This window comes from Lolium perenne, chromosome 5 (assembly GCF_019359855.2).
Source record: "Lolium perenne isolate Kyuss_39 chromosome 5, Kyuss_2.0, whole genome shotgun sequence".
NCBI lineage: Eukaryota > Viridiplantae > Streptophyta > Magnoliopsida > Poales > Poaceae > Lolium > Lolium perenne.
The window spans coordinates 168484150-168493105 of record NC_067248.2 but is presented as its reverse complement, the minus strand read 5'-3'; the positions used below and the strand labels follow the sequence as shown (position 1 = coordinate 168493105).

Sequence of the window (8956 nt, the reverse complement as noted above, 5' to 3'; positions counted from 1 at the left end):
ATCTTTCTCTTGTGTTCTCTCCTATGCAAATACGTGACAATTCCAGGAAATACAATGGCCGGCGCATTGTTTTCTTTCCTCCACGAAGCAGCCCAACTTCTCCTTCACGTTGGCCCATCCTAGCTGTGAACGCATCAATCCATCGCAGCAATTCCACTGCAGCCCACCAACAGGATCTCTCTCCACGTTCTCGTGCTCTCTGTACGGCAGCACATCGGCAATGGCCACGTCGCCTGCAGCTTGATGGGACGGCCACCATGCACCGCGCTTTTCCCTATAAGATCTTTCCATCCTCCTGCAACCCTAGCCTAGCTGCTTGCTTCTTTTCCCTCCCTGCCGCCGCCACACAGAGCACACCGTCTTCCGCACGCGTCAAGCGCGAGCTCGTCCTCGAAGCCTCACGCGAGCACCAACAAGCTTCCCGCTTCATCTCCGCGCCGTCGCCATGATCTCCGGGACGTCGCCGACGTCCGCGTCGTTGTCTCCGACCCATCGTCCTTGACCAAGCTTCGATGTCTTTGCCGTTTAATCAACGCAACTTCCTTCACAGTGAGCACCGCTTCCCCACCTAAATCCTTTCCTCCTTCCATCTCGTGCACCGCCGCGTTTTGCTGTTCCCGTCCAGTGCATGTCCGGCAAGGGAACGAGCTTGAGCTCGTGTTGACGTTGGAGTTGTTTTCCGCGTGCAGCAGGTCAGCAACGACCGACAGCATCCAGGCCGCGCCACGGGCCACGGCCAAGCGCGCAACCGCCGTCGTCTACCTCGGCCCCGTCTTCTTCCTCGACGCCGGTAGCCGCCCCGCTCTTTTCTCCTCGTCGAGCACCACCAGGGTGAGCACACCCCTCTCCTCTCCTCCTGCATGCCCCAACATCTCTGCATCGTCGACGTGAGAAGAGATCGAACGAAATCGAAATCGAAAACCCCCGTTTTGTTCTGTTTCACGGTGGCCACTTTCGACGCAGATCCTCGCCGGCACAGTCCATCTCAGCACGAGATTCTTGTTCCGCTAGATGCACCACATCACCAGCTATCTACTGGTTTTTGAATCACCCAAAACTGAGCAGCGTAGCCGTCGCCACCTTCTTCCAAAGTCGGCTCCAGAAAACAGTCTCTGTTCAGTTTTCAGTTTCAGCTGTTCCTCGCCGTGTCGCTGATCCGTTTTCCGACGAAGCTCACCGGCGCTCCAGGTCGTTTCAGCACGCTCTTCTGGTACAGTTAGAAGCACGACATCTTCCTCGTTATACTGGTTTTCGAATCACCCAAAACTGAGCAACACACACGACGCCATCTTCGTTCAAAGTCGGTCCAGAAAACAGATTTCAGCTTCTGTCAGTTTCTCTGTTTCGCGGACTCAACTCCGGCGAGTTCCCTCCGCCACCACGGTGCACCGTTTCCAACCATTCCGGTCTCTTTGGAGTCTTGGCACATCCATCTTGCTCAACCTATTTTGTTTCGCGCAAAACGGTGCCCATATTCGTCGTGGACGAAGCTTTAATATCCGTGCAGAAATGCCTCTACAGGAAACCAGCAGCTGTTCAGTTTTTCAGATTTCAGTGTCAAAATTCAGTTAACCAGATTCCATACCTTACCAGAGTTGCAACCTGAACCATAACAAATCCGTGAGCTAGCACCACTGGCTCGTCCCTCTTCCATATCCCGCCGGCCTAAGTTCTAATCCTGTGATCGCATGTTCAACCAAACTTTTTGCATCTTTCCATCCTTGAGCTGACGTGGCCGTGGAGCCCCACCTGTCACTGCCTCTGGCTAGTTCCCAGCCGGTGTAAAAGTTTCAGCACCATTCAATATTCAGTTTTCAGATTTTACACAATCAGATGGTTTTGCATAATTGCACTTTTACAAATCCAAATCAAACAAACTTTATGTCCATTTCGATCAGAAAAACATAAGGAACATGAATGTGCCATCCATTCATCTGTTTGCATATCACATCATGTCACACGTGATAGTTATGCATGTTCACCTAACATATATGCGGAGTATTTCGAATACCGACTATGGTTTCCCCGCTCCGTTTAACTTTGAAGTAGCGCACCCCTACCATGTCTATGCCATGCTAATCAACACTTAAAATTGCCGGTAGGAATGCAACTCCAACCTTAATTGTTTGTCCGGGATTCCGATCCCGCTTAATTGGATAAGTTGCATCGCATCATATTTGCCATGTCATGCATATTATCTTGATCATGCCGATTCTTCTTCCGTAGTAGTAAGATTGCATACGTTGTGTGTTCCAGCATTTGCTTCTTCCCGGATAGGATCACGAAGTGGTGATGTGAGATACGACGAGTTCTCCGACAAGTTCTTCTGCAGCTTTTCACAGGCGAGCCCACCCCTTCACCTATTTTACTTTTACATGCTCTTTTGATCTATTGCTATCCTTGTGTTGCGATTCTGTTGTGTCACGTGTCCTATCCACCTGTTACCTATATGTCCGAGATACACCTCCTCGCCCTACCTATTGTTTGTTGTTTGCCAGTTTTGCGAGTCGTAGGCGAGTTTAGGGTCTTGTTGATATCTCGAGATGTTCGGGGTATCTTGTTGGGAGGTTATCACATGCTATATCTTTTGTTGGGGATAATCACACTTTACTTTATTGTTAACAACTAAAATTGTAAGCAGAGGCATCTGTGAGCCCCTTTGCGAAAAAGCATCGGAACTTTGACTTGCTAATGTCCCCTAGGACCCGAGTTCTTGTTATCTGTTCCGAGATTGAGCGCTCTACCCGTACGTGGGGGAATGGGACCCCCATCACCCACTACCTTTCCTCGAGTCTGTTTATTGGGAGCCACAACCTTGGTTTTATTTGCTCATATGCACGATGCACGATTTACTTCTGTTGCCTTCGGGTGTTTATATTCCGTTCTGTACTCATAACGCGGAACGATTAGCGAAAGCAGGTTGTTCACACTTAGCTTAGCCGTTGTCGCAAACCTCTGGGTCCGTATCAGACGGAGTACGCCGACTTCACACGGTAGCTTAGTTGGGTGGCTCCCATTAAATTTTATCTTGCATTGGGAACGGTCTTGATGTGAGACTCCACCTGTAGTAAGTGGGTTCGAGCATGCGTATGGTTACATTTGGGCAACCCCTGCAGGGTGTACATCTTATCGATAAGCCGTGTCCGCGGTTATGGACGACTTGGAATTGTATAGCTTGATCATAGAACAACTTACACCTTATACTTGTTGTTAATAGTCTGATAATAACTTGCGTACTAATATAGCTTTACTACAACCGATACCTAATAAAACTTGTCCACCGTTGAGTGCCTTTTACATTGCCTCTTCGCTTTGTTGAAGGGGATATGTGTATTTGGCTGGGTTATGTTTGTGTAATATTTATCTGTTACCTTGTGCGCTCTCTTATCTTATCTGAGTAGACGGATGTTGTAGTGTGTCTCTATTGGTTATAGTTTTGCTGCCGCTAAATCTACCATATAGCCCCAGGCGATATATATATATACTCGCCCGGCGAGCATAGCCATTTCTAGTCTCGCTAAGTACATGCCGGAGTTCGTTCCTTGGTACTTACTCTCGCCTTTTCCCCTTTCTCTTTTGCTCCCTCCCTCTTGTCGGCAACCGATGGCCCGACTTTGACAGGTACAAGATGCCGACGTTAGCAAGGTTACCCTTCCGGCTTGGCCTGGGCAGGGTTATGGACGCCATCGTTTATCTTCAGGGCTCTTAGTCCAATTTGTATCTTGTCCGTACTCGGACGTATTTGATCTTCTGTATGATTTGGATCTTTGTATTATATCTTTGTATCTTGACTCGTTAGAGTCGTTGTTGTAATATATGTATCTTGTGGGCTCTATTGTAATCCTGTTGTAATGTTACCGCTCGTGTTAATTCCTCTGGCATCACGTGTGTGATTCGTCGCGCACGTCGTGTCGGAGGGCGTCTCTGAATCGATATCATGTGGATTTTGGCGGGATCGCTGGAATCCTCATGGTACCGGTTCCGGGGCGTCACATAAACAACATCTCTTTCTTCCTCCACTTGCTCTAGTTGCTGTAGCACTTTTAATTTGCAAAGTTCCTTAGTTAATTGGAGATTTCAAAAAATTTCCTGGCCAGTAATAATAAACTAAATACCCAGAAATGTGCATTTTTCAAAGTTTTCAAAAATTCATAAAAATTATACCGTTGGTCCTATTTTTCGACGAGGCACCTGGGAGCACCAGAGGATGACCTGTGGGGCACCACAGGGTGCCACACCACAGGCCGGCGCGGCCAAGGAGGGGGGCGCGCCACCCTGTGGTGTGGGCCCCTCCTTGCCCCACTATCTCATCTCTTTCTCCCATCATCTTCTCTCTCCCGAAAAAACTCGCACCAGGTTCCTCTCACTCGCATTTTTGCTCAAGAGCTCCAGATTTCTCGATCTCTTTGCTCAGCCCAGATTTCTGTCTGAGATTTGGCACATTTGCTCTTCGGTATGTGACTCCTCCGATTATCCAAGTAAAATTTTGTTTGGTGGAGTATATCTTGAATATTTTGCTGATGTAGGTAACATGTTTAGTGAGCTTGCATGCTTGTTCTAAGTGGTAGAAACTAGTTTTAATGCATGATTAGTACTCTAGCAAGTTCCTATGGTAGTTTCCCTCAATTATATGTCACCAAATCAAATTTTATATCACTTGTTGAAAATTTCAGAGAAGAGATGAAGAAGTTCAACTTTGGAGAGTTGTTCAAGAAAGGAACAACCAAAGACCGGAGGCCTTCTAGGGCCGCCACCCGGCTTAGGCGATCGTACAATGAGGATATCATCGCGCCTAGCTTCGCGCCCGAAGAGGACAACGGGGCTCCTAATGCTTCGTCTTTTCCATGCTATGATTTTCTGAGAAATGCAGGGATATTGGATGATTTCTTCACCCTTGTCAATAGGGCGGGCTTAACCACCTACGTGGAAGACAAAAGGGAGCAATACTATATGCTCACCAAAATTTTCGTCGAGAGCTTCAGGTTCAACAACACGCAATACGAGCCAACAGTTGCATTCAAGATCTATGGTAATCCTGTTACTATGGAATTGGAAGATTTTTGTCGTGCATTGGATATTGCCCCTGTAGGTACAAAGAAGGAGGATTGATGACAACCCCGGGACTTGTTGGAGCTCTATCGAGGGATCACCGATGATGATTGTCGCACCATTCAGCGTGGCAAGATAAGGAACATTCAACTCCCCGCCATTAAGTATTTTGCATATTACATTGCTACTAGCATTCTTGGTAGGGAGAACACTAGCAATATTTCTAGTTACCATCTTGCTTTCTTGAATATTGCACTTACTGGTCGGACATCTTATCACCTTGGTTCTCTTATTGCTCGCCGCCTGACTAATAGGGGGCCTATTTTTGGAGGAACTATTGCACTGCGCGTTTTAACATATTTAAGACTTCCTCTTGATCCTAATGATGTACCATTGATCCCTAGGAGACTCGATATTGCTGCTATGAAGAGTCATCATTTTGTTACCGCTGATTCTACTTTAGATAATATGGTCTATAGAATGTTGTTTGCTGACGGGGATGAGAAGGAAATCCCTCTTCCCCAACCAGGTTTGTTCAGTATTGACAGGCAATCATGGTCGTGCACTAAGGAGGAGGTGGATGAACATATGAAGATACAAGACTTCCACCAGCAGCATGACTCCGAGGACACCGAGGCCTCCCACGACTACACCGTCACGTATCCGGGTGCTTCTTCTAGCACATGCCCGGAATATGATCCATCTTCGTCGTACTACGGAGATACTACCTCATGGTCTCGATGGGATTGAACTCCACTTAGGCCAAAAGGCCTAAGCTTGGGGGGAGGTATACCGGCATCACTCATTCTTTGCATATTATGATTACTGGATACTTGTATATACTTGTTTAGTCTCTTTGAGTGGTTTTCTAATGAGAGGGAGATGATATTTGGGGAAGTGCTGCCGGAAAACAGATTCTGGACTGTTACTAGAAAAATTCGTGCGCACAGCCAGAACGTTATTTTGAGCTGCCAATTTTTGTGCAGGTTCCCCAGGTTGTTATCTAACATTCATTAGTTGAACACTTTTCGAGCCGAGCAACGTAAGATTTTTGTAAAAATCAATTTCTGTACTGCTGTCAGGTTTTGGCAGATTTCTGCCATCTCGCTTTTCTGTGTTTCTTTTAGTTTGCTATTTCTTGTTTTTGCTTTGTTTCTTTCCCAAAACATAAAAAGACCAAAAATATTTCTGTTTTTTCTCTTCACCATTTGTTTGTTTTGGTTTCTTGCATTTGTTTCGCTTTATTTGCTATTGCCAGTTTGCTATAAGAAAACCCAAAAAGATTTTGCTTTGTTTGTTTGTTTCCTTTTGTTCTTGTTTGCAATTCGAAAACACCAAAAATATTTGCTGTTCTTCTTTGGTTTGTAAAGTTCATTATGAGTTCAATGGTCTTCGGTGGCTGGAGCGTGGTTTTCATTTCATATTATCCAAGCTACACAAGTGAAAGGAAATAATGACGATCTACGACAATTGGATTGTGGTGAGAGGCTGGTATGAACTCTATTTGTTTTCATTTTTGTACATATACTCATCCATGTGAGCATGCTTAGTTGGTTCATGTGAAGTATATGTTATTTGAGAATGTCTAGTAGTTTATGATCTCTCATGTTAAGCTCCAATTTATTAATATGAGTAGCATGTCATGGATGTTTGTTGCATTGTTTTATTCATAAGTAAGTATGGCATTGTGGTATCCTCCTCTGAATAATTCATTTATATCGACTTGGCACATGCTCACGCATGCATATGACTGAACAAAAAGTCAATTAAGCCTCGATGATCTATATTGCTTCAGAGTTCTTGTATCATTTTTATGCCTCCGTTAATTTATTTTGCCGCAAGCATGATTATGACAAGATTCTTGCTCTCTTGATTTGTCGCTCCCTAGTCTATTGCTAGCCTTCACTTGTACTGAGCGGGAACGCTTCTCGTGCTTCCAAACACCTGAAAACCAAGTTGTTCCAAAAGTGTCCACCATAAATACCTATGCATGGCATTTCAAACCATTCCAAGTAAATTCTCATGCGCTACCTTTAAAACCTTCAAAATGCTTCTCAATTTGTGTTTATGTTTCATAGCTCATGAGGAAGTATGTGGTGTTTAGCTTTCAACCTTGTCATTTACTTTTGACGGACTCTCATATGGACTAGTGGCACATCCGCTTATCCAATAATTTTGCAAAAAGAGCTGGCAATGGGATTCCCAGTCCCGAATTAATTAACTTAAATAGACACTCCTCCATGGTTTGTGATTGTTGGATGGCACCCGAAGGATTCGGTTAGCCATGGCTTGTGTAAGCAAAGGTTGGGGGGAGTGTCATCATCATAATAAAACTAAAATAAAAAGGCACTCCTTCATGGTATGAGATTGTTGGCAGGCACCCGAGGATTCGGTTAGCCATGGTTTGTGTAAGAAAGGTTGGAAGGAGTGCCACATAAACATGCAAATAATTCATGGGAGCCGCTCTTGGAAGTCCGGTTGGCGAGGTAGTTGGTGTACCCATTACCATTCGTTGACAACAACAAACACCTCTCAAAATAATTTTACTCCTGATTTCAAAAATGAAAAGCTCTAGCGCATGTTAATCCCTGCTTCCCTCTGCGAAGGGTCAATCTTTTACTTTTATGTTGTGTCTCCATTATTTCTTTGAGCACTATCTTGAGAGCACAACTGTCATTCTTAGTATAATATGCTTGTCTCAAAATATGATTGATTGTGGTATAACTTTGATGCTTTTATCTTTGACAATCACTACTTTTAGTCTTTCTATGAACTCCAGAGGTGCCCGGGCATTTATGTTTTGCCAATCAAATATAGGCAAGCGAGATACCACTTTATCATACTCTCTTATGAACATTGCAATCCTGCTTATATATATGATTCATGATGCTTATTATTAATTGTTGGTACCTCTCCATGATTGACATAGCTGTTAGATGATCTTATTTGCATGTATCTCATTATGAACTGCTTAAGTATTAGCCATAGCATGAGAATATATACATCATATGAGCAAATGTGTTCGTGAAAGTTCTTTTATCGCTCGCTTGTTAATCGAATTGCTTGAGGACAAGCAATAAGCTAAGCTTGGGGGGAGTTGATACGTCCTAAACGTATCTACTTTCCCGAACACTTTTGCTATTGTTTTGCCTCTAATTTGTGTATTTTGGATACAACTAACACGGACTAACGCTGTTTTCAGCAGAACTGTTATGGTGTCTCGTTTTTGTGCAGAAATCCAACTTTCGGGAAAATCCTCGGAATTTATGCAGAAGGTCCTATTTTCCCTGCACATCGACGGAGCGTAAGGTCAAGTAAGGTGGAGGCCCGAGGGCCCCACACCATAAGGCGGCGCGGCCTAGGGGGGGCCCGTGCGGCCCTATGGTGTGGCCCCCTCGGCCGGCCTCCGACGCCCTCCTTCGGACTACTTATCGGCCTCGACCTAAAAACGCACGGAGAGAAGTCGAAGTCGCCAGAAAGCCTCCAGAACGCCGCCACATCGCGAAACTCCGTCTCGGGAGCCGGTCTCCGTTTCCGCACTCACGGACGGGGAATTGGAGGAGATCATCGCCATCATCACCGCCAACGCCTCTCCATCAACCAGCCATGTTTCCCCCATCCATGAGTGAGTAATTCCCCCGCTGTAGGCCGAAGGGGATGGTAGGGATTGGATGAGATTGGTCATGTAATATCATAAGATTGTTAGGGCATAGTGCCTAGTGTCCGTAATTGGTACTTTGATGATATTGTTGCAACTTGTTATGCTTAATGCTTGTCACTAGGGCCCGAGTGCCATGATCTCAGATCTGAACATGTTATTGTTTCATCATGATATTCATTGTTTATTGATCTTACCTGCAAGTTGTATACACATGTCGCTGTCCGGAACCGATGGCCCGAAGTGACA

General features: G+C 45.2%; 1 long non-coding RNA gene across 1 annotated transcript; it reads left to right on the top strand.

Moving 5' to 3' along the window:
* The first annotated feature begins 306 nt into the window (after positions 1-306).
* LOC127300573 (uncharacterized) lies at positions 307-3841 on the top strand. Its single transcript, XR_007851392.2, has 4 exons — positions 307-549; positions 690-831; positions 2257-2342; positions 3622-3841. It is a non-coding gene; the product is annotated as an uncharacterized lncRNA (long non-coding RNA).
* The last annotated feature ends 5115 nt before the right edge of the window (positions 3842-8956 follow it).